Source organism: Triticum aestivum, chromosome 5B (genome assembly GCF_018294505.1).
Source record: "Triticum aestivum cultivar Chinese Spring chromosome 5B, IWGSC CS RefSeq v2.1, whole genome shotgun sequence".
In the NCBI taxonomy this organism is placed as follows: domain Eukaryota; kingdom Viridiplantae; phylum Streptophyta; class Magnoliopsida; order Poales; family Poaceae; genus Triticum; species Triticum aestivum.
This window is the reverse complement of record NC_057807.1, coordinates 98831878-98858868: the sequence shown is the minus strand read 5'-3', so window position 1 is coordinate 98858868 and position 26991 is coordinate 98831878. Positions and strand designations below refer to the sequence as shown.

At 46.6% G+C, this 26991-nt stretch overlaps 1 pseudogene; it reads left to right on the top strand.

Annotated features, from left to right (window-relative positions):
* The first annotated feature begins 11 nt into the window (after nucleotides 1–11).
* On the top strand, nucleotides 12–26991 carry LOC123110606 (endoribonuclease Dicer homolog 2a-like; annotated as a pseudogene).

The following is a 26991-nucleotide window of genomic DNA, read 5'->3' as shown; positions in this document are numbered from 1 at the left end:
ATCGTCTGACGCCAAACGGCAATGGTCCCGAGCAGGTCTCCTCCGTTCCTCCCCCCTCCCCCTTTCGAGTCAAAAAGCGCACCCGAAGCGGCCAAGCAGCAAAACCTTCGCCCCTAAGCCTCGCCCCGCCTCGCCAAATCAAACCCCACGGGCGCACGACACAGATTCACCCCTGCGCCTCCGCTGCAGCCAAGCGTCGGCGCCGCCGCCGCCGTCTTGCCTCCGATTTCGCTTTCGCGCCACCCCAGAACCTCACCAGTCACCACCATGAGTGACGCCGCCGCCCCCGCCGCCGCCGCCGACGCGACAGGGGAAGCACATAAGGAGGATCCGGAGATCGTAGCCCGATGGTGAGTGTTGGTCCACCGCGCGCGTATGCACCGCGACAGGAAACGCCACTGAATGTGCGTGCGTGCGTGCAGGTACCAGCTGGAGGCGCTGGAGCGGGCCATGAGCGGGAACACGGTGGCTTTCCTGGATACGGGGGCCGGGAAGACGCTCATCGCGGGGCTGCTGCTGCGCTCGTACGCGCACCGCGTGCGGAAGCCGGCGCGGGACTTCGCCGTCTTCCTCGTCCCCACCCGCGTGCTCGTGGAGCAGCAGGCACGGGTCATCGAGGCGCATACCGACCTCCGCGTGTCCAAGTTCACCGGCGACATGGGCGTCGACTTCTGGGACGCCGCAATCTGGCGCCGCGTGGTGGACGACGCCGAGGTGCTTGTCATGACGCCGCAGATCCTCCTGGACAACCTCCGCCACAGCTTCTTCAGCCTCCAGGACATCGCCCTGCTCATCTTCGACGAGTGCCACCGCGCCAAGGGCAACTCCCCGTATGCGTGCATTCTCAAGGTCCCAATAGTTACAACCGCTCTGTTCCCTTTTGGTTTTGTTAATCTGACTTTTTAGAAGCTTTCCCTTTTTTTGTCGCACCCACCAACACACTCCCTCCGTTTCTAAATACAGAGCAGTATTTTACTGTCCAAATCTAAACGACCGGGACTTCTCATACAATACTCCGTTACTGGTTGCAAAATCGCAATCATAAGAAAGCTTTACTGAATACGAATCCAACAATGTCAAGTTTCTGTAACCATTAGATTAATTGTATGGCGAATCACGATATTGGACAGTTAAAAACACCCTGCAATTTGATACTGAGGATGTAATAGTCAGTTTGAAACATTGTTGTTCTCTAGCTACTTGTATAAGTATCAACTCAAGTGAGATCATGACTGCTCATTTTACCACCTGTATATTGGCCACATTTACTGTTCCAGTTGAAGTCTTGGTCCACTAACCAATTTAGTAAAATCCTTCAGTTTACTTTCATTGTAGGAATTCTACCACCCTGTAATGAATTCTAGACCACGGGGCCCGCTGCCGAGGATATTTGGGATGACTGCTTCACCCACAGATTCAAAAAGTAAGGACGAAGCTGTGAACTTGTATATGTGTTTTACATCCTCAAAGATTATTTTTTGAACAAACATCCTCTCAGTTCGACCAAATCTGTCACACTATTCCTTCCATAGATCTGCTGCAAGAGAGCTATTCTAAACGAATCGTCGAACTGGAGAATCTATTGAATTCAAAGGTCAGGCCATGTATAGATTCACATGTACTCCCTCCGTTCCAAAATAGATGATTCAACTTTGTACTAGCTTTAGTATAAAGTTAGTACAAAGTTGGGTCATCTATTTTGGAACGGAGGGAGTACCCTTTACCTATGATAATCATCATTCCTAATTTTTTCACGCATGAGGAATACTTTTGTGTATTTTCTGTTGAAGGTGTACACAGTTGACAATGAATCGGCTTTATCGGAATACATACCATTTGCCACTACGAGGATTGTGCAGTACGATGATTATATCATCCCATCCAACTCACATAACCATATTAAGACTTGTTTGGACAGGTTGCAAGAAAAGGTATGCTGTTTGTCCCTTTCTTTCTTTGAATTAAGGGGTTTCCGCCCAATTCCATTTCTCAATGAAATTGATAATACGGAAGTCAGGGTGGACCGTTCCTTCAGGGTGGTTCCAAACTTTTAACACAATCCACATGCTGAAAACATAACAGGAAACCACCAGGCAAAATTCTACCACAAAGTTTCTCAAGGCATCATTACAAAACATCTACATAAAAGCATAAAAAACCGCCACAATTCAGCAACCTCCTTGTGTTCACCCAGCTGGCCTCACGACCGCCGGCGCCCAACCTTTATTTCTACTAAAAACTTTAGCTGCCACCTGCAGTAGCGTTCTTGCACCTTTGGCTTGCATTCCTCATAGTTCTCGTCTCTGTAAGCCAGAACAATATTACAGTGGTTGGATCATAAGAGAAAACGTTCTCAAAGGATGCCTTATTCCTAGTTTTCCATATAGCCCCCAAAATTGCAGCTAACCCTACTGCAACCACACTCCTAATCTTACCAGGAACCCCAATAATATAGCTACAGATCTCTTGCACAGAAGGAAGTCCGTTTTTAAACAAAGCCACTGTCCACCACCCCCAAGACATATCTTGCCACCGAGCAGTGTATGAACAGATGGTCAACTGTCACATTTAGCATTACAGAACCTACATTTCGAACTTCCAGTACACCCCCCTTTTAGCAAATTGTTTCTGGTAAGAGCATCTCCAATAGAAGATGCAAATTTGGAGATGTAAAAATTTACATCTCCCAAAAGTGCCTTTTGCATCTCCAAAAAAGTGCCAACTCCAACAGAAGATGCAAAACGGAGATGTAAAAGAGTAACTCCAATAGAAGATGCAAACTAGAGATGTAAAATCGGCCGCCGGCCACGCGGCTGCTGTTCAGCTGCCGCCAGCCGCATTTGCACATCGAATTTTTGTAATTATAGCAACAGAAGTGCATCATCGACCATAGTTTTAAATCCTACAAGCAAAAGTCAATTGTCTCAAACGAAGTTGTTGGTCCAATAAATGAAAATGCACATGGACATCACTCAATTTGTGTCTTCTCCGTTGTCACTAGTGCCATTGTCGACGGTGGTATGATCATCATCAATGGCTTCTTTCTCGACGTTTTCTTGTGTTGAAGTCTCGTTGCCGCGAACTCCACCGGAAGAACCTTCATTGTCATCTCCCATGCCGCCCATGTTGCCACCGAAGCCACCTCCCATGCCACTCATCATGTTGCCGCCGAAGTCACCTCCCATCCACTCATCATGTTGCCGCCGAAGCCACCTCCCATGCCGGTCATGTTGCCGCCGAGGCCACTTCCCATTCCACCTCCCATTACTCCGAAGCCACTTCCCATTCCACCTCCCAGTACTCTGAAGCCACCATCCATGTTTCCACCAAATGCACCATTCATGGCACTACCCATCATGTTCATGTACCCTCCCATTCCACCTCCCATTCCTCCTCCCATGGCACCTCCCATTCCCCCTCCCATTCCTCCCTCCCATTCCTCATCCCATCATGCTTCTAATGAGCATTTGCTTCTTCATGAGCATTTCATCGCGACAAAGTGCGACATATGCCTTTACCTTGGCATCAAGAGTAGATGTGTCCATGAACATAAACTTGAGTGCCTTCTCCTCGACTATCTTCATCTCCTCGGCCGCCGCCTTTCTCTCCTCAAGCTCAACCTTTCTCTTCTCGGCCACTGCAAACCTCTCTTCGGCCGCCACCCTCTTCTCCTCGGCTGCCGCCCTCCATCGCTCGGCTTCACTCCTCTCCTCAATTTCTTTGAGCTTCAACAATTTTTTTCTTCCGCATACCCTTTCCCCGTTGTGACAATGGCATCAAATCCATCCTTGAGATCATTGTCTCCGGCCTTCGATCCCTTTACTTTCTTAGTTCCATCGGGCCTATAGGATTTAGTCGTTGAGTGAGGAATGAGGCTCCTCCTCTCCTCACCCGAGCCATCTTCTTCATCCTCCACCACCACACTTTTCTTCTTCGAAGCATCGAAAACTTCTCTAGTTTTCCACTTCTCATCCTCCACCACCACACTTTTCTTCTCCGAAGCATTGAAAACTTCTCTAGTTTTCCACTTCTCCTCATCCTTGAGCTCTTCCATTCTTCTTCCTCTTCTCTCCTTTGTTGTTCCTCTCTTGAAATAATCCTTGCGCAATCATTTTCTACAAGAAAACGATCAAGATGTCATCATCAAATTAGTGAACATTTCAATATTTGTGGAAAATGGAGAAACCACACATGAATAGCAAATGATTATTACCAGGTCACTTTCACCGCAACCACTTGGGTTCATGCGATCAACATTTGCCAAGCAACCCGCTCACTTTTGACATTCGGCGTTGATGGTGCCCCAACGTTGACGAAGGGAGTCACTTGAGCGATAGTGTCCGCTAGTGTTGCGCGCATCGAAGGAATCCTTGATGCGTTGCCAATATGTGATGGCCGATTGGTCGGTCCCAACGGTTGCATCTTGAGACTTTTTTCCAAGCGATGCAAATCAACACATCTTCGGCGTTCGTATAATTTGCGGTTATTCCCTTCAAAACAAAGCCCTCATCATCCATGTCAAGATTGTCATTACCATATTGTGGAGTTTCATATTCTTGTGATGCATACTCATGTGAATAATCATCATTTGTCACATTTGTAGCGTGCATGAAAGCTTCATCATTGAGACTACAAATGGAAGTACACACAATCAACTACACATTCCATTGGAATCGACAGTTGGAACAACAAAGAAATGCACAAGATTTTTTTAGCTTTGCGACATCAACAAACACGTTGGATGCGGTCGCCGTCGGCGTGGACACATCTTCCTCCATGGCCGTCGGCGGCGGAGGAGGTGGATGAGGAGCACCGTAGCCGAATGAGGACACCATGGTCGCTGGCGGTTGCAAATCGCCCATCGAAGCCGCGACTGGCTTCGAGATTTTCGTCGGCCGAGGTTGGTTCCCCATTGGGTTGCGGCCCCGAGCCGCCGGCCGCTTCACGCTCCACCGCGAGGCTTGGCGGCCCCATTCTTCTTCGCAGCCTCCAGCGTGACCGGTCAGGGTGGGGCAAATCCAGGGCGGCGGCGGCATCGAGGCGGAGGCGGCCGCATTGGGTAAGTTGGCGCAGAGGCGGCTGCTGCCGTGAGGTGGGTCAGGGCACCGTCGGCGGAGTCGGAGAAGGCGACGGGGTCGTCGGCGTCGGTGGGCGGCGGCCGGGAGTTGGGCAGCGGCTGGTCGCGCGGAGGGGAAAGGAATTGGCAGTTGGGCGGTTGGCGGGTAGTCGCTTTTTTACATCTCCTGTAGATGGAGATGCAAATTTGCATCGCGAGGTGTTGTAGTTTACATCTCTGGAAGGCGGTGTCAGGCCAGTGGGACTGGGGTACCTAGGCACGTCTGCCCGCGGCCCAAGGCACGACGCCTGGCGTGGGCCCAACACAGCCCATCTTCAAGACCTCACGAGCAGGATCGTCACGAGGGCCCCCGCCTCGCGAGGTGGGCATTAGCAAGCGTCGTCAGGAGCTCCCCGAAGGCCTCGCGCCGGGCAGTCTCCCGAGGCTGCCTCTTGAGGCCCCTCGCGGGGCGGATATGTCTAGGCTTGCCACACCCCGCCTCGCGTTGCACGTGGGTGATGCGAGCCACGACGAGCGGAGCCAGAAGGGCGCCAGCGGGCGCGGATAAGGATGTTTTCCTCTTTCATGCTAAGGGAGCAAGGACAACGCGTCGTTCCCAAAGCAATCTCCAAAGGTTGCTATTTCGGTGCAAGAAGACCAGGACAGCGGGCTCGCCAGGATGGAGGTCATCGTCGAGCCCACCAACGCGTCATGGACAGAAGCTTTTGCAGGCGGAGACCATCTTTAGTCAGGATAAGTTGTACTCCTGTTCCCCTTCGAATTTGGCCGTTGTGGCAACCCTTCCCACCTAGAGTTTTCAGGGGAAGAGGCCAGGGCCAGTATAAGTATAGGCTAGATGCCATCATAAAGGGAGGTCGAATCTTGAGCCCTCCAGAGGCAGTTCATCTTCCTTGTATTCTCATACTCATCCTTCTTCGTGAGGCAATCAACACAAAGCAGGAGTAGTGTCTTACACCGCAAGGTGGCCCGAACTTGGGTAAACTGCCTTGTCGTGTCTTTCTTTCCTTTTGCTCGAGCACATCGAAGCGTCGTCGTGAGGCAGTGAGCAGCGAGCCGGAGCTTAGTGGAGTTATGTGAGCCTAGAGTTCAAACCTTTTGTTGGGTCCCCGGAGCCCCGATTCCGACATTTGGCGCACCAGGTAGGGGTGTGCCGAAGTTCCTCCTCTTCGCTCTGTTCCTACTCCATCGACCCCATGGCCGACGCTCGTCGGGTTCGCGCTGAGCGGCCCGCGTTGCCAAGACGGCGCCCGCTGGAAGCAGCAACCGTTGCCTCTTCTTTGAGCATGCGCTTGCCATTGCCTACCCCGTCGTTTTTTTGAGCGCTGTGGGCTGCCTGGCTTTCACCATTGCCCTTCGCTAGGTGAATTGGCCAGCAAGGTACATATCGGTGCTGCCTCCGCGTTACGATGGCGCTGCTGACCCCGAGGAGTTTCTCTGGCTCTATACCCAAAGCATCCTGTTGGCGGGCGGTGGCGGCAAGGCCATGGCGAATTGGTTTCCCCTGGCCCTCGTGGGCGCCCCGCGCTCCTGGCTCCTCAGCATTCCTGAAGCTTCGATCTCTTCCTAGGGCGAGCTACGCGGTCGGTTCGCTGCGCGCTTTGTGCTCCAGGGGCCCCACGCGGTCGAGTGCATCCTCGGTGGGTCCCAGGCGCCTGCGTCCAATTGCCACTCCAAGCAGCTCTTTCGCGGGGCGAACGCTGCGCGGCCCCAGCTCGAGGCTTCGTGGCCTCGCGCGCGTCCCAAGTGCGTCGTCACCTTTGATTCCTGAGACCACCCCAAGTCCGCAGCCGCCGTCGGCGCGCTTCCCATGTTGTGCACACCCACCATCAGCAACGTCTCTGTCACCAAGACCCTCATCGACGGCAGCGGCGGCCTCAACGTCCTCTCCGTCGAGACCTTCGAGACGCTCCAAGTGCCTTATGACCAGCTCATGCCCACGAGGCCCTTCTCAGAGGTGACCGACGGCTCTACCGCTCCCCTGGGGCAGGTGCGCCTCCCCGTCGCCTTTGGCACCCGCGATAATTACCACATCGAGCTCATTGACTTAGACGCGGCCCGCATCGGCCTTCCGTTCAACGCCATCCTGGGATACCCCACGCTTGCCAAGTTCATGGCGGCGACCCACCCCAGCTACAACGTAATCAAGATGCCCGGCAGCAGAGGCGTTATTACTGTCGTCGGAAGCAAGGAGGATGCGGTCCGGGCCCTCAAGCGCGCCTACAGGGTTGCGGCAGCCTCGTGCATGGGCTTCGCAGATGGGGTCGGGCCTTCGGAGGTCGCTCCTACGAGGAAGAAGCAGCTGTTCTCTCAGGACCGCGCCGAAACGAAGAGGGAATCGGTTGACGGCAGCAGCGCGGGTCCTACCTTCACCATCGGTGCCGACCTTCCCCTTGAGCAGGAGGACGCGCTCGTCGCTTTCCTCCGGGCGAACAAGGACGTGTTCGCCTGGAAGGCGTCTGATCTGACCGGCGTCCCGAGGGAAGTAATCGAGCACCATTTGGCGGTGTTCTAACGCTTGTCCTATCAAGCAGAAGAAGTAGGCATTCATCGTCCAAGAGGTGCACAAGCTGCAGGAAGCTGGGGTCATTCGAGAGGTGCGTCATCCTGAATGGCTCGCCAACCCAGTCATCGTCCCCAAGAAAGGTGGAAAGAAGCGCATGTGCGTCGACTTCACGAGCCTCAACAAGCCCCAACATCAAGGGACTCCTGGTGAAGAGACGTCCTCCAGGACCCTTTCCCGCTCCCACGCATCGACCAGATCGTGGACTCCACCGCTGAATGTGACCTGCTGTGCTTCCTGGACGCATTCTTGGGCTATGACCAGATCAAGATGGCAGCGGAAGATGTGGAAAAGACAACATCTCCCTGTGTGGCGTGTTCTGCTACACCTGCATGACGTTCGGTTTGTGGAGAGTCGGCGCTTCCTTCCGGCGGCTGATGCACATCACGCGGGGGCCACAGCTAGGGAGGACGCGGAGGCCTACATCGACGACATCGTGGTCAAATCGCGCGAAGCCAAGATGCTAATCAAGGACCTGGAAGAAGCGTTCGCAAATCTGCGCAAGGTCAGCCTGAAGCTCAACCCCGACAAGTGTGTCTTTGGAGTCCCCTCCGGCAAGCTTCTCGGCTTCCCCTTCAAGTGGCCTTGGGGCGCTTCATCTCCAAGCTAGGCGAGCGCGCCTCGCCCTTCTTCAAGCTGATGAAGAGGATAGGCTCCTTCAAGTGGACCCCTGAAGTGGATGCGGCTTTCGAAGACCTCAAGAGGTACCTCACGAGTCCGACGAGTGGCGCCGCGTTTTCGTGAGCCCTTGGTCCTATACCTGGCGGCCACCCCGCAGACGGCCATTGCCGCGCTCGTAGCGCTGCGGGAGGAACGCGTCGGCACCAAGGAAAGGCTTCTCGAGACTCGCGAGCCCTCCAAGCTCCCCGGACATTCCAAGCTTCTCGAGCCGCCAGAGCCTCGCGAGCCCTCCGCGTCTCAAGCCAGCGCCCCCAAGCCTCGCGCGCCCCTTCAAGAGCAAGCCCCTGCCGAAGTCACACGCCTCGTCGAGCACCCCGTGTACTTTGTGAGCACGGTGCTGAGGGATGCGCGAGCGCGCTATCCTATGCAGCAGAAACTTCTCCTTGCCTTCCTGGTCGCCTCTTGGAAGCTGCGGCATTACTTTCAGGGCCACCCCAGAGTCATCAAGGGAGCAACTCTTGCCGACTTCGTGCCGGAGTGGACAGACACATGCGGGGAGGAGCCTCATGAGGACAGGTCCCTCCTGCCTGGGGATGAGGTGCCTGTCGGGTGGGTCATGCACTTTGATGCAGAAGCAGAGCGTGTGGCCCGGCAGGCCACCGCCTACTGCTTACAAGACGGCGAGCTATATCGCAAGCACCCCAATAGCGTCTTGCTGCGGCACATTTCAAAGGAACAAGGGCGCGAGTTGCTAGCTAACATCCGTAGGGGTGACTACGGACATCACTCCTCGTCGCGTACCCTCGCGGGTAAGGTGTTCCGCAGCGGGTTCTACTGGCCCACGGCGCTCCGCGACGCCACCAAGCTGGTCCAGTCCTGTGAAGTTTGCCAGTTTCACGCCAAGCAAATCCATCAGCCCGTGCAAGGACTCCAGAAGATCCCACTCTCGTGGCCCTTCGTGGTATGGGGGCTGGACATACTGAGCCCTTTCCCTCTCGTGGCTGGCGATTACCTCTACCTCTACGTCGCCATCGACAAGTTCACCAAGTGGGCGGAGGTGGAGCCCGTGTGCACCATCCCGGCGGGTTCATCTGTCAAGTTCATCAGGGGCCTTGTGAGCCGGTTCGGTGTCCCCAACTATATTATCACTGATAACGGCTCCTAGTTTACGAGCGGCCTCTTCACGTCATACTGTGCTAGCCTTGGGATGCAGATATGCTACGCGTCGGTGGTGCACCAGCGGAGCAATGGCTAGGCCGAGCGCGCCAACACGGAGGTCCTCAGGCTCCTCAAGACTAGGAGCTTCAAGAAGAAGCTTGAGGCCTGCGGCAAGGGTTGGCTGGACGAGCTGCAGTCTATGTTGTGGTCCATCCGCACCACCGCGACGAAGCCCACTGGTGAGACTCCCTTCTTCCTCGTCTACGGGGCCGAGGCGGCCCTCCCATCCGAGCTCAAACATGGTTCCCCGTGAGTCCTCGCATTCGATGAGGCGCGCCAGGACGACTCACGGGGGGCCGACCTTGTGCTCCTCGAGGAGGCCTGCCGTCAGGCTGCCCTCCGTGCCGCGAGGTACCAGCAGGCCTTGCGGCGCTACCACAGCCGCAACATCCGCCCACGCACTCTCGAGCTCTGGGACCTCGTCCTGAGGCGGATCCTATCCAGGGAGGTCTCTTGCCCATGTGGGAAGGCCCTTTCAGGGTCGCCCACGTCTCCAGGCCAGGCGCCGCACACCTGGAGACGGAGGATGGAGTTCCTGTGCAGAACGCTTGGAACATCCAACACCTTCGCAAGTTCTACCCGTGACCATCTCACGTAAGAATGAGGTGGGGCTGTACACGCCCCAGAGTCTCCCGGTGCGCCGCTCTACGGCCTCGTGGGAGCTCCAGCCCACACCCAAGTGGAAGCCCCATGCTCCGGACTGGCGAAACGATCGAACAACAATCATGCCCACGCCCAAGTGGAGGCCCCATGCTCCGCGCTGGTGGGAAGATCAATGAAGGTGCCGAACGCGGTAGCCTTTTCCTTTTTGCTTGTAAACGAGTTTGCAGTTTCTCTAAGTAAAGACTGTGGTTTTCGCGTTCGCGTCTTCTCTATGAAAGGAATTTGTTTTTCTTGTGGCATTTTTCTGGGTTTCATTCTTTTCGTCAGCTAGGCATGCCCAAAGCCTCTCTCATGAGCCACGCGCGAGCGGGGGCTGGGCTTGGTGCCCACGCTTGGGTCAGTCCCAACGGCACTAAGAGCCCAAGTAGCCGGGCCCTGGGCTGCGGGCCTGCACCCGCGCGCACCACCCCACCAAGGCCTTGGTGTCCAATGTCCTTGCGTGACGCCCATGAGCGAGCCAATGAGCACGCTGCCCCCCCCCCCCCAAGCTTTTCGCCTCAGGAGCACTCGCTAGCCCTGGCGCTCTCACCTCCTGGCCTTGCCCAGGAATCGCGACCTGGCATACCAACGATGGTCAAGGTCAAGCCCCGCGTGGGGGCTGTCTTCTAATGACATAAAGCGCGAAAGCAGACATGAAGGAAAAGCAAGCCTCAGGAGAAGACAAAAGTTGCTCAATACATCATTAAGGATTTTAGTAAGCCTCAGGTACCGGCAGGAAAGAAAAGAGGGGCGACCTAAGGAGACGTGACGCCGCTGTCCTCGCCATCGTCGCCCTCGTGTTCCTCGGTCCCGCGTCGGTCTTCGCGGCTGTCAGGGGCGAACCGTACGCTCAGTGCATCCACGTGGTCCTCCACCCATTCCGCTAGGGCGTCGCTTATCACCTCAGGCATGGGGGCTATCACGGCCTTGAAGTCGAAGCCAGGGTCGGAGCGGAAGAGATGGCTGAAGACGCACGTCGAGGCCTGGGCAAGGAGGTCACGACTCACGACTTTCCATTGATTCGGCACCTGGGAACAAAGAGCACAGAGATTGTGACACTCCAACCTATCGACTGCCAAGCAGTGCTGTTAGAGGTCCAGCCACAAGTACTTGTAAGAAAGCAATGCATCATAGGAAGAGAGCCCTAACGGTTCTTCATACATGCAAAGTATTGCAAATCAGGGGACTACAACTGGCATGTACACTAAAGCATGCTAACATTAGGTCCTGGTCAGTTTAGGGCCCAGCGCTTAGTTGCATGGTTTTGATATTTGAGGGATGCAAGTTTAACGGCCTTGAAGTTGAGGGTGTGAGTTGAACAGAGGTAAGGTAAACAGCTCAAGGACCTAAAGTTGGTTTTTTCTTAAATAATATTGGCATAATTTTCTCTATTTATGTAACATAATAAACTATGATCAAATTTAGCATCTATATTTAGTCCAAGTGGAAGTTGAAGTAATAATTATATCGCATGATTTGCTTTTCTTATTAAATACAGCCATGTCTGCATAGTTGGAAAGTTGCTATACAATTGTTTTCACATTTTGTTTTTCCCCGGCATTCTGTTTGTGTTGGTGTGATATAGTAGTTTTTTGTATATGCATGCCTTGTCTTCTAACACATTCAGTAACCTAACATGTTTACATTCTCTTAGCATTTAGAAGTCCTCAAGACAAATCTACATGGATTGTCTCGGAAAAATGCGAAGAAAGGGATATCAAAACTACACAAGGCATTCTTATATTGCACAGCTAATCTTGGAGTATGGCTAGCAGCAAAGGTGTGAGAACATACAATGATGCATGCTTGTATTACATTTGTGTAGCCCTGAAATGCCTTAACCTTTTTTTTAATTATTTTCAGGCTGCTGAGATACACTCAACAACTAACGAACAATTCTTATCTTTCTGGGGTGAAGAACTGGATAAGAATGTTGAAGGCTTTGTTAGAAGCTATAGTGAAGAAGTATACAGGGAACTCTCATGTTTTTCAAAGAGAGGTAGACATGCAGTTGTGATTTTTCGTTGTCTATTCAGCTTATATATTCCTGAAAGTCAATTTTGTACGAGTTATTTGGTGTATGACTATTCTTCCAATGCTGCTACTATTAACTCGTAATCATTATTTGTCAGTAAAGCACTGTACTGATTCGTAAGTTGTGTATACCTGGTGATGGCACAACACATGGTTGTGCTTTTCATGGTGTATCATATCACATCTGGTATCTGTCTGTCAAATCGTAAATGGCTCTGCTTTTAATGTTGTATCATATCACATCTGCTATCCATATACCAAGCAAAATGTTATACGACAACAAATTAAAATTCACTTGTGAACATATCATCCTAACTTGAAATGAGGTGAAAGATACCATCGATCTGTTTAAACACAAAGTTAACTATTATACCATGGTTTTTTTGACCCTCTGCTATTTTCATAGGTCATATTGGTGAAGATTTTGCAGCTGATTTGCAAGATGGGTTATTGACACCTAAAGTTCATTGTCTTGTTCAGTTTCTTCTGGAATACAGGTGGTAAAATACTTGGACCTTATATTTAGTATGCCAATTTAGTTCACATGTTTACTCCCTTGATTGCATTGGCTTTGCTACAACTGTCATGTGCCCCAGTTATCCGTTTAGGGAATAATATCCCGGTAGTTAGGAAAGATAGGATTACTTGAGATCCAAGTTATCTATCTCCATATATACGAGGACTTGTACCCCTTATCAATCAAACAATGAATCAAGGGTTTAGTTTGTATCTCTTAGTCTAGCCTATTTATCCTGGATGTTCCAAGATCGATCTAATTAGAATGTGGTGAACAATAGTGCTGTACTCATTTTGTCTAATTACATTTTCCCCAAAACATCAACTTTCAGCCTCAGTCCAGTGAAATGACCAGTAAAAAGTGGGACATGGGTATAAATGAAGTTGAGATTCTGAAAAATAACATCCAAGAAATGGACCAGTAAACAGAGATATTGGACAAGGGGATGGCTATGGTACAGTGCATAACTTACATAAACATGTCACATGGTCACTGTCAATGTGATTAGTTCCTTCGTTCTACACGAATTTAGTGACTAAAACAACACTTTTTTTTTGTGCATGTGTAGTTTCTCATTAAGTTCATTTTGTTTCAGTAGAATAATCTCTCTCTCTTTCAGGCACATGCAAGACTTAAGATGCATTGTATTTGTCGAGAGAGTTGTTACAAGCATTGTATTGGAGTCTCCTGTCCACTATCAATCAAATGCCTGGGTGGATTGTTAAACACATTGCAGGAAACAGACCTATGTTTCACAACCAGAGTAGAAATAAACAAACGGAAATTGTTGACGCCTTTAAAGGAGGAAAGGTTCGCCATTAATACTGTTGTCCTGTGCTCACATTATGTTAATGACATGATAATTCTCTGATAGGAAAGGGATGTTCCTGTAGGTACATATAATTGTGACTACACAAGTATTGGAGGAGGGGCTGAATGTGCCAGGTTGTCACTTAGTAATTCGCTTTGATCCACCCACAACTGGGCGCAGCTTTATACAGTCACGTGGTCGAGCTCGGATGCCAAACTCTGACTATGTTTTGCTTGTTAGAAGGCATGTCTTTTGATTTATGTTGCTATTTTTTTGTTTCCAGCACAAATTTTATTTAATTGTTCATCTTCATGCAAATTAAAATCTTTGTCTTCTATATTGTGGACATTATCCACAGCTTTTCCCACTTCATCAGTTGAATAGCATGTGCTCAGTATATAATCCTTGGTTATTAGTACCAGTAAATTGTTGTTCACCTATATTACTCAGTGCGTTTCATTTATCAGTTGAATTGTTTATATTGGATTAAGCATACCTGGTTAGATGTTAAATGCTAGTGTTCAATTAATATTGTGAGATGGCTTGATGGGACTGCCGATATGACTCCAAATCCTGTTATGTTCAAATCTGAAACAATCAATAAAGGCCAAGTTCAAAAGCCACTTGTTTGCTTTTTCATTAAGAACCCAAAATTTACTAGTGTTTCCTAGTGTTCACTTAATATTGCAAGTTGGCGTGATGTGAGTGCCGGTATGATTCCAAATTCTGATATGTTTTCTTGTCAGATCTGTATGGAAACCGCAGGTAACCATAACATGGTATGGATCTGTTTTCAATCGAGATAACTATATTTGAGTAGAAAACCGTCCGATTTTTTGCTCGGTTATTGGTGGAAACTATTCAGCGCCTATTTTATTATCAGTAGTCTGATCAGATCTGTTAATTCTATTCCTACTGATCACATTTTTCTGTTTAGCTACAAAATGTGGATTCATGCTACAGTGAAAAAAATGATATACTCAAGTTGTGTCTTAAGTTGATTTATTTGTACAGTTTCCTCTTGAATTGCAAGCAACCCCTACTTTACCTTTGTTCTCATCATTTTACTTCTTGTTCTTTCTGTATCAGGGGGGATGCAGAGGCCCACTCTAAGACACTGAAGTTTCTTGCAAGCGGGCAAATAATGCGGGAAGCATCTCTGAAGCTTGCATCTACTATGTGTCAACCACTTGAAGACACCTTGTTGCAGGAAGAATATTACCGTGTTGAATCCACTGGAGCAACTGTGACTATGAACTCCAGTGTCCAGTTGATTTATTTTTTCTGCTCGAAGCTCCCATCTGATGAGTCTGTTCTATGTACCTTAAATTATGGTTCCTTCTGTTTCATATTGCAAATCATTTTCTGGCACAAGTATCTTATGTTTCTCATGGATTATATCTCTGTCCCAGATACTTTAAACCTCTACCGAGATTCATTATTGACAAGGAACTACGTACTTGCACCCTGTACCTTCCCAATAGCAGCCCTGTGCAGGCTGTTAATACAGAAGGAGAAGTTTCTGCCCTCAAAAAGGCAGTTTGTCTTAAGGCCTGCCGAGAATTACATGCTGTCGGCGCTCTAACAGATTATCTGTTACCAGAATTTGGTTTTCCATGTGAAGAAGAACCCGACATTGGTATGCTTATCATTAAAAACTAACTAATTCACTTGGTCCAGCTATTGTAATTTATGCATATTTAGCTGTGATGGATTATGCAGGGGGTTTACTATGCAGGTTGTGCTGTTTGATTATGTAGGTTATTGTGCAAGTTGTGATGGTTGATTATGCAGGTTGTGCTAGTTCATTGTGCAAGTCGTAATAGTGGTAATTTAATTTGTAGTGTTGGTGACTAAAGAGACTCTTTCCTGACAGCCTACCACGAAGAGAAGAAAGTGCTCTCAGGGTAGTTGATAATGTTGAGTTCTTTGGGCCTTCTTTGGGTTCTTAAAAACTGCAAAACTCAACCTATGCCAAATGATTTTATCCTAGATAGTCATGGTACTCATGTTGCATGGTAGGTTAGGCTCATAATTACAATTGGCTCTTCTGGTACAAACATATTGAAATATATTCAACAGTACAAAGTTATCTTACATGAATTATACTTGGTACTTGTTGATTTTGGATTTTCATTATACTTGAAAAGTGTAGGCTAAGAACTCAGATTGAAAAATACAAGGTTACTCGTCGCAAACGTATTCCCTCTTTGCCGCATAATATTGTTCAATATGAATATGTACATGCTATTGGATTGGCCTCGCGCATTAACATTGCTTCATCGTTCCTCTTGTAGTTGTTGAGAAATACCAACACGAGCAGCCTGAGTACTTTCCAGAGGAATTTGTGTACAATTGGTTATCCTTTTCTCGTCTTGGAATATATTATTGCTACAAGATTTCAGTAGAAGGGTGCTTGAAAACAACTTATTGTCCAAATGATATACTTCTAGCTGTGAAATGTGATTTGGGACCAGACTTTGTCTCTACCTCACTAAAATTGTTTGGTGAGCAAGACAATGCTAGTGTTGCCATGAAATATGTGGGAATCATTCATTTGAATCAAGAACAGGTAAGTTAGGGGCTTATGTTTGATATTATCATTCTTATATAGTCCTTCCTCCGTTTCATCAATGGAATTTTTTCTGTGCTAGTCTTCGTGATGAATAGCATAATGTTTGTTTGTTCAGGTAGTTATGGCAAGAAGATTTCAGACTACTATTCTTTCTTTGCTTATTAATAAAGACCATTCTGAGGTCATTAATGCTGTTAAATACTCCCATGAGATGCAAGTGTCCATTGGAATTGTCTATCTACTGCTACCCTTAGTTTCTGGCAAAGTTGATTGGTGCAGTATCAAGTTCTCGACCTCGCAAGTATATGATGCCAGTAATAAGGATAACAGACATTGCCATTCTTGTAAACAAGTTGATTTACTGCAAACAAAAGATGGTCCTCTGTGCAGATGCATGCTTCAAAATTCCATTGTTTGTACCCCTCACAATAGCAAATTCTATGCTGTTAATGGGTTCCTTGACTTAAACTCCAAATCTCTTCTGCACCTTCGTGATGGCAGTGCCCTTACCTACATAAACTATTTCAATACTAGGTATAAGTTTGTCCTTTTAGTGTTAATCTATCTGCACCCGAATATATATGTCCTCACTGATTGCTTTTTCAGGCATGGACTCAGTCTAACACATGAAAATCAACCCCTGTTGGCAGCCAGGAATCCTGTTGAAGTGCGGAATTTCCTCCAGAAGCGCCATTATAAAAATAAAAAAGGTTAGTTTTGACTCGTGCATGCTTTATTAGAAGCGTATTTTTAGTCATTCTTTCATATGACATGGGTGCTGCCAACCGCTGTCTGGGCATTCTGCAGATGCTGATTTGCAGTTTCTGATCGTCTATAACTGAGTATGACCTGATTATTATGTGGGTCGTGGCAAATCTTCAAGCTGTTTTAACTTTGAACTTGGTGTGTGTTCATGCTGTAAAATCAGAGTGTACTACGCACCCTTCTGGGGTTCTATACAGCTAATCATATTCTGTCCTAAAATGTGAATTCTCTTAACAATGAATTTTAATCTGTGTCAACTTTCACAAATCATGCATCCTCCCCATTGTGTCTGCGAAGACAAGACGCCATCCTGCAAGCCTTTTTGGATGCACAATGGGCTCCTTCCCTTTGCATACCTGGGTCTTCCCCTGCACCATCTGGCTGTCCTTTCTCGATGCAAAATTGACTGCTTTCCTTTTGCCACCTTGGTCTTCCCCTAGGTCTCACCAAACTAAGAATCAGACACTTTCTGGCCCTGAATGATCGAGTTGAGCATCGCCTCGCCGCCTGTTCATACTTTCTTTCCCTTGGTGGCCGGCAAAGAAAGTGTGATGAGTAGAATGTGCGGTGTAGTCATATGACTTGGACAAAGCCCATTCCACATGAGCTGATCTTTGGTGTCAGGTATTGGGGAGTGGGCGTTGATGACCTCGACTATGTCGATGAGCTCCACGATCCCTTGCGTGTTGAGAGCTCCTGAGATATCATGGATCCATCCTACCTCCCCAGGGCTTCAGGGTCCTTTTCAATGTGCGTGGCAGGGCCGCGGCAACTAGGACCGGCGCGAACCGTCAATTCACCTTTCAGTCCAGAATCTGGCTCGTGTTCCGTTGCCAACAATGACCTTCAAGGCGGCATGAACCAGCCCAGCAACATGACAGTTTTCCATTTATCCTTCAGCAGAATTTTTGTCCAAGGCTTTGAAGGTTCACCTAGACCAGCGCGCCCTAAGTCTCCGGCCGATCTTTCTGAGCTCTTTTATACCAAGACCACAAAATTCAGCTAGGCAACATATGTCATGCCACGCCACCGCACAGCTGCCCCCATTGCCCTCTCTCCGACGCCACCAAAGGAAATTCTTGATTTTCTTGATCATGGCGCCGCACACCCATTTTACTATGTTTGACAAGAAATGTTTGAGTTAGTGCTGCAAATGGTATTGATTGTATCATGATGATTCTACTGCCTTTGGACACGGTCTTAGTTATCTAGCCCGCAAATTTGCTGACCATCTTGTTGAGAAGGGGCTGGAAACCACTGCGGTTGAGTTGCCAAATTGATATGAGCAACTCTAGCAAAGTTGCCATGTGCAGTCGCCAAAACGCATATGGAGCATGCTCCATGAAATTTTGGAGACGTGCAAACTGGTCAGTCACCATATCTCAGCCTCCAATTGTTTTCGTACTTCATTCAAACACTTGGATTAAAACGTTTCATATCATTTCAAAAGCAGTCATGGACAGCTTTTTTAAACAAGTTGCATGAACAAAAGATAAAGCATCATGCACATTCAACTGACATATACAAATAACATGTCGCCGGCTCCGGTGTGTGCACCATTCCCTCCTTCGGCGTGTGCACCGTGCCCTCATCCGGCGCGCTGGGGAGTTGTGCGTGCGTGGGGAGGATAAAACCCTAGGCTCTAATACCATGTTAGGGAAATTGCAACTTGTATTCCAAGTGGCCATATATATCACTAGAGTTACTAAGCTCCCAAGAATTCAGAGCTCCTGGTGAATCGGGGTCTTTGGAGCCAGTTCGTGAGTCCAGTTGTTAATATGTGTTACGCTGCCTATACCTGTATATGGGCCTGCTGTGAGTCGTGGCGGTTGTAATGGGCCTTTTTTGCGTACGTTTCGGTGGTTGCGTGCGTCTCTCGCTTCTCGATTGTTTTTGTTGGCGACGGCTGTGCGTCGGTTCCTAGAGACGGCGTCGGTGTTCCCTGCGCTGGTGACTGTTGTTTTCTCGGGGAGAGTGAGCTGGTCCTGCCGTCTGAGGCTTCGTCTTCCACATCGCCCTTGTCCGGTTTGCTGGGTGGCCGGAGGTGTTCACTCGACGTCCGGTTGCAGGGCTTGGTGGGCTGTTGGTGTTTCCTGTGATGCATTGATTTCCTTCTCCATTCTTGGTTTTTATCTCCTGATTGTGTAATAGGGCATTGGATTGAGGGTATGATTTTTGTGTGGGTAAAAAGGATTATGATTTTTGGGGGAAGAGGATAGTCGATGTGTGTTCCTGAGATGAGTAGAATCAATTTTCGGTGTGAACATGGATGCGCTGCCGCCTAACGCGCTTCCTCCGGTGTTCTTGATAAGCATGCGTTAATTATCATATGCTCACATCGATTCCCCATGCCCTGCGCCAAAGAAGTAGTACTCCTGGACCACCACACGCCCTCCATGCCTTACCCTCCGCCTAGGCCAGATGTATCAGCACGGAGGCCACCTGACTCGCTTTTAGGTGAACCCCGTTGAGTCTCATCATCCCAGAGATCATGGTTTTTCCTCTGAGGCCCGTCAAGGACATGCATGACCTCCAGCACATCGCACCAAGGGGTAACAATCGGCATCAAAACTTCCTTAAATTGTGAGAGTACTTACGCCATGCATGTCGTCTGCAATTTCTTCATTTTCCAGGCATAATGAGTGCTTTGATCTCACAGTGACCCAGCTCCAAAAAAAATTTCATAATAATTCACGGTGCGCTGCATCCATGTATAACTAGCAACACAACTGCAGAAATCCCCTGCCAAAAGGCACGTATAGGTCAGTCAGAGAGAAGGCACAACTTATTCAACATGTTGTTTGGCCATCACTCTTTAAAGAACTGTTTGGCCATTTCAATATAGAGTTACTACTAAAAAACAGTTTATCTGAATTTCGTTCTGCATATGTATACACAACAATTATATATAGTACGTGCACCCTTCTCTCTCTCTTTTTTCCTCCTAGAGATACATACGATGAAAAAAAGTAGTATAATTTCTACTCCCTCTGATCCAAAATAATAAGTACTATGATTTTTGTTCAATTTTGAACTAAAACCACAACACTTATCTTGGATCAAAGAGAGTAATAAATATAAGATATTGAGCTCTGTTGGAATGCTGCCTCTTGGTGTGAGGCTTTTTTTTTGCATTGGTGGTCCCGCATGTCAGGGCGGATCAGTTGTGGGCTACGTTTGGGCCTATGCGCACACGAACGTGTCAAGATGGATTATGTGTCAACACGGTTGGATGTCTACATGTGCCAGCAAAGTAGGAACATTTTTGGGGGGAAAACAAATGAAGAAAGTTAGAGGAAATAAAGGTCCATTTTGGTGTATATATATGCTCAGTTTGGTTTATGTACGATGAAAACTGACGATACACCTGCACGCCTAACAACTAGCAATGGTAACACCAAATTGAACAACATAAATCGAATAAATTAGAAATGTCTGTCAACTCAGTTCGGTTTGATGTTTGGTTTTTGGTTTTAAAAAATGACTTAACTCATGAACGAAGAACTGCGCGGCAAAGCGCGCGTCACCCTCTAGTACACGTACAAGTGTGGTAAAAAAACCTAGGCTCTAATACCATGTTAGGGAAATGTCAACTTGTACTCCCAGGTGGCCATAGGCCAGTATATATACACGCACAGGTGTGGTACCGTTAAGCTTCATGCACTAGCCAACCCAACCAAAAGTACGAACTGATGGAAAGGGCACACTTCAACACCCCCTGTCATGTGTGGCGCTGGAAGGAAGTCGACACTTGGATAGACTCAGAGGTATGGCTCAAAAGGCCTAAATGTGGACACAGAGGGGCGCAGCAGCAATTTTTGGATAAATTGCTTTCTGGATAGGGGTTCTTACAGAACTTGGTAGTGACTGGCTTCAGCCTTCACCATCCTCACTCCCCAGAATTAGCAGAGGCTGCCCCCTATGTTGGAATGCTTGAAGGTGAAAAGCATCTTGAGTAGGGTCATATGTTTTTTATTTTTTAAGCTCGTGCTTAACAACAACAACAGCAACAACTAAGCCTTTAGTCCCAAACAAGTTGGGGTAGGCTAGAGCTGAAATCCATAAGATTTCGAAACCAACTCATGGTTCTTGCATGTGGCTAGCTAAGTTCCACGCAGCCCTGTCCATGGCTAGTTCTTTGGTGATATTCCAGTCCTTCAGATTTCTCTTTTACTGACTCCTCCATTGTTATGTTTGGTCTACACAGACCTCTCTTGACATTATCAGCACGCTTTAACCACCCGCTATGCGCTGGAGTTTCTGGAGGCCTGCGCTGTATATCACCTAAATCAGGTTTCATGGGCAGCATGCATTAATGAAACATGCACAATGAGTTAGAATTAAACACTTATCAGTAATTGATCATACTATTTACCAGAGATTGGTTGTTACAGCTGCGACCATGAGATCATACTTTGTTACAGAATCTTGCCGTTCATGCTTAAGCCCTCTCAAAATAGGGGCCTTAGGAAGCATGTATATTTTGCATAACTATCGATTGAATATGCATAATGAGTTAGTACTTACTTTGACCATACGTCAATTAGAAGAGCTTGTTTGTTACAGCTGCGCCCATGACTGACTTGATCATACCTTTCCTTGTTGTAGAATCGCGCACTTCACATGGTGTTGAGTTGCCACCTGAGCTCTGCAGACTAGTCATCTCGCCGGTGTCTAATAATACCCTGTACAGCTTCTCGGTCATTCCTTCTGTAATGTACCGCATCCAGTGTCTGCTTCTTTCAGCAAAGTTGAAAAATCAACTGGGCCCAACAATGCAGCAGTTTGCCATACCAGCTCTGAAGGTTCTTTTTCTGATCAAAATTTTCTGTTTGATTTCCAACTTATAGCTAATATATTCTTACATGTCAGAAGGAAACTTGTATTTCCCCCCTTTTTAAGTTTTCAGAATAGATATTTCTGGCAATGTGAGTGTGCTACTTTTCTAGGTTTGGAGTAAGAATACCAGCTTTGAGTTTTCCATTGTGAAACATAAGTTCTTTTTTACCGAAAGCTATTGGGGAGGCCCCGACAGTAGTGAAACATAAGCTCTAATTTTTCATTGTTGTTTATCATTACAATAATATATAGGGCTGAGACTGGTTAGTCCATAGTGGGGTGCCTTGATGCTGTAGCCAGTATACATGGGACTCTGAATATTTAACTTGGAATTCTTCCCAGTGAGTATTTCTTATACTTGGAATTTTCTTTATATATTTACAACTCACTTGCAGATTCTAGAAGCAGTAACAACCAAGGAATGCCAAGAGGAGTTTTCACAGGAATCATTAGAAACTCTGGGGGATTCTTTCCTCAAGTACGTCGCCACACAACATTTGTATGGCAAATACAAGCTTCAGCATGAGGGAACATTAACCAAGATGAAGAAAAACTTGATCTCCAATGCAGCTCTATGCCAGCTGGCCTGCAACAACAATCTTGTGGTAATTTTGTTTTTAAGCTAGTCATTTTGTTCTGAAGTATATTTGCTCTTGCAATGTCATGCTGCATTATGGAGCCCAAAATTATTTCACATCCATTATCTAATTATGCATACCATGTTTGGACATACCTAATTGCTGTCCCAACATTAGGCAGTGTTCCGCATTAGCCCACAGCTTAGGAAAAATAAGGGATCAAGTGCTGTTTCCAGTTGTAATCGTAGGCCAAAGGAACAAATATATAGAGCCGACACATCACCTTATGCAAATACTGAAGGTTGGTCTGACCTATGTTCTCTCACTAGCATTGGTGGGTCTGGGGTTTCCCTTATCTGTTCCACTTGCATGCACTATCTGAGCAGTGGCTCAACTGCCAACGAGTGAGCTGGGCTGTTCCTGCAGGGTAACGAGGATACAATTTTCTTGTCATCTTTTGTGCAGATTTTTCCTAAGCTGGGGGCTGGGCAGCGAACGGTTTGCTAATACATTCAATTCGTGGCATTGCTATATCTGTTCCTACTTTCTGGTATGACATGGCTAAGACCAGGTTATGCAATGAAACACAAATTCCATGTTTATGCAAACAAATATAAATTCCATGTGAACAAAAATTATTCACTGCTAAAGTTGCATGCGGTTTGTTTTCCTTTTACCGAAAAAGGCTTCCGCCCCACTGTTATTTTCCTTTTACAATATACTAGCATCGATGGGGAGCATTGGCTCAGTGGTAAAGCTGTTGCCTTGTGACCATGAGGACACGGGTAATCCTGGTAACAGCCTGTTGCAGAAATGCAGGGAAAGGCTGCATACAGAAGACCCAAAGTGGTCGGACCCTGTGCAAGCGGGAGCTACGCCTTTTTTCTTTAATATACTAGCATCTTTTTTCCTCACACTGCACAGAATTAAGAATATATGATCATTATTTTTTTATCAGTTGCTAGATAACATTAGTTCCCCTTCTGTTTGGTTGCCAGGGTTACATTCAAGGGGAAGAGTTTAACCCAAAAGGTTGGATCATTCCAGGGCTTGGTTACGACATGTGTGGTAACAGCAAAATTTCCTTTTTAAGCTCCAATGATATGCACACTTTGAGAAAAATGTCTGTTAGAAGTAAGAGAATAGCAGATACAGTTGAGGCGTTGATTGGAGCCTACCTTGGTGCTGCCGGAGAACAGGCTGCATTTGTTTTCCTAAAATCATTAGGATTGGATATAGAATTTCACAGCAATATTCCACTTGAAAGGAAGATTGTATTAAAATATGAAAAGTTCATCAACGTGAGAAGTTTGGAAATGATTCTTGCTTATGACTTCAAGGATACCTCATTGTTAGTGGAAGCATTGACACATGGGTCATACCAGACTGCTGGCGCTACTGCATGCTATCAGGTTGATATGAAAACCTCTGGACCTCTCTATCTTAGTTTCAGTAGCTCCTCCTTGTTTTATCTTTCATAGAACTTCCTTCTTCATCAAGTACATAGATATAAACACTGTGGCTACACTGGTAAGTGGTAACCATGGCACTACGTGCCTGCCTGTGGGATAAATTGGCTATGCAACCGCACTAACTTTCTTTTAATGCATGAAGTCTATAGAAAATAATATTTAATGCATTTTATATATATTGTGATATACATGAATACAGCCTACCCCAACTTGTTTGGGAATAAAGGCTTTGTTGTTGTTGTTGTTGTTGTTGTTGTTGTTGTTGTTGTTGTTGTTGTTGTTGTTGTTGTTGTGATATACATGAATATAATCTAGTAGTTAATATCCAGCTGAACTATATCCATACAAGACTAAGCATAATGAAATATATGACATTATTGTATTATATTAACATTTTAAAAGTGTCAGGAAACACAACAGCACATACGTATGCTCATTCAAGAAGATAATTATTGAGGATACAGGACTAAGCCTAATGAAATACTACTCCGTCTCATAGTATAAGAACGTTTTTCAAGCTTAACGTTCTTATACTGTGGGACGGAGGGAGTACATGACAGTATTACCTCCGTCCTGGTTTATTAGCCCCCTTCGTAATTTGTGCCAAATTTTGACTGATGATTTAAACTGACAAAATATTAATGCATGTCAACAGAAATGATATAGTTGGATTCGTATTTGAACATAGTCTTCAATGATATAATTTTTGGTCACATGCATGAACATTTTATTTGTTAAATTTATGGTCAAAATTTGACACAGAATACAATGGGGACCAATAAACCAGGACGGAGGTAGTATTATGTTATATTAACCTTTTAAAAATATCGGGAAATACAAACATATTTTTGCTCATTCAAGAAGAGAATTATTGACTCCCTAACAAGTTTGCTTGATGGATAAATAACTGTGAACGGTAAGTAACGGTGTCAGTGGTGGAGCTATAGTATCGAATCTGGGCGGGCCAGTACAAAGGAAAGGCCACCATTTGTGCTCTCATGACCCAGTCTGGTCTTAACCCCTCACTGTTTTCGCTATTGGCTGGGCGGGCCATGGCCATTTGGCCTGGCTGTAGCTCCGCCAGTGAATGGTGTCATGTGCAAGCTGCAGTGGCTCTGCTACTGTTGAAATAAGCAGCACCTTCTGGAATTCTTGCATGCAGATCCTCCATTTACATTGTTCATAAGTAAAATCATTTAGTTCAGATTAGAGATAAGATTAGTAGTCTGCGAGTAAGATCTTTTTGTTACTACACCATGTCTGGCTTATGTAATCACAAATTTAGATTTTGCATACTGATGTTTCAGATATAACTAGATGCACTTAAAATGTTTTAGTGGGCTGGACTGAAACTGAGGTGCCAAAAAATCGACCCAGCTGATTTATGGTAGCCCACTTATACAATTGGGGTGCCAAAAGGTGGACCCTTCCAGTTTATGGTAGCCTGCACTTCTACACTCTGATGAAAGAATGAGAAGTTCTTGTTGTCTTGATGACACCACAAAAGTTTATATTAGTCATTTTGAAGACTAGCGACTAGCGAGAACGTGAGATTTGATAGAAACTTTTGGTTGCTATGGTTGACTCTATTGGTATGCAAATTCAATTGTAGCACTCTGAAGAATATACACTGTAGCTGAATTGAAGTCTATATCAAGATGTATAAATAGTTGGGTAATTTCTTTGAGTGATGTTCTTACAATTTTATGCCCTTGTGCAGAGGCTTGAGTTTCTCGGTGACGCTGTGTTGGACCATCTCTTCACTATATATTTCTACAATCAGTACCCTGAATGTACTCCAGAATTGTTGACAGATCTTAGATCTGCTTCCGTCAACAACAATTGCTATGCGCATGCAGCTGCTAAAGCAGGACTAAACAAGCACATTCTTCATTCGTCATTACAATTGCACGGAAGGATGGCTTACTACTTTGAGAATTTTAAGCAGCCATTTACAGGTCCATCACATGGTTGGGAAGCTGGCATTGGTCTACCCAAGGTGCTCTTCTTCTGTTTGATGATTTTGATCCGTATAGTTATTATTCATTCCATGCTTTCTTGCACTTCTGCTTTTGCTTGGTCTGGTATTTGCTTGTACTCTTTCAGTAACCCCTCAAAACATATGTACCATTCATTCCATGGTTGCAAGACAGGGATACAAAATCACCAGACTCACAGCCAACCTAGGCTGGTACTGGTTACTGTGCAGTTCCTTATTTTAATCTGTAAAATATCACCTTCCAACTTTTGAGTGCGACTGTAGGCGACCTATTACCGATCCAAATTTGCTTGGCTTACATTTTTGTTTATGCAAATACACATCATTGCCTGGATAACAAATATTCGATTCAGGTTATTGAATCACGTATCTAATAGGGATAAGGCAATGGCTGATGACAAAACTATCACCTCTTTCCCTCAACATGCTCTTTGTTCATTAGCTTTGGACTAGAATATGAGTTCAAATACAAATTCAAGTTCTAAAACTGTGCAGGGTGTTTGGAACAACTATTGTTGAGAGAGTCTTGAGACGTGGTTGCTCTATAGGCTTTCTAATCTGGATACAGTTTCTAGATTTTCATATGCATCATATATTTTGTCCACTTGTGGATTCTTTTCATTTCCGTCACATAACTGATGTTTTGCCTGCTGCTTATTTGCAAACAAAGCAGGTTCTTGGGGATGTTATTGAATCATTAGCTGGTGCCATTTATCTTGACAGCAAGTATGACAAAGAGGTGGTTTGGAAAAGCATGAAACAGCTATTGGAGCCTCTCGCGACGCCGGAGACGGTTGAGCGTGACCCAGTGAAACTGCTGCAGGAATTTTGTGCTCGCAGGTCTTATAGCAGTTCTTACACAAAGGCCCAGAAAGATGGAGTATCTTCGGTGGTTGCGGAGGTACAGGTAGAAGGCACTACCTACTCAGCAACAGAAACTGGCCCTGATAAGATTGTCGCCAAAAAGCTTGCAGCGAAGTCGCTGCTAAATAATCTGAAGGCTATAGTGCCATGACACGCTGCATTTGCAAATGATCTAACACTGTGTAGCTCCTTCTGACTTCACTTGTATTGTAACTAGCCTGTAGGTAGCCTTTTGAAGTTTTTGTGGGAGTAGCGTGTACTTGACAAATGTGCAGCCCAATTATTGCATGTGAATATTTAGATCATGAAATCTGGTCTGTTCATGATCTAGGAAGCATCTATTGAACTGCACATCTGTAAAGTACGGGCAAAGTCTCTCAGAGCCATGGTACAGACGCCAATGCTATAGTATTCCTACT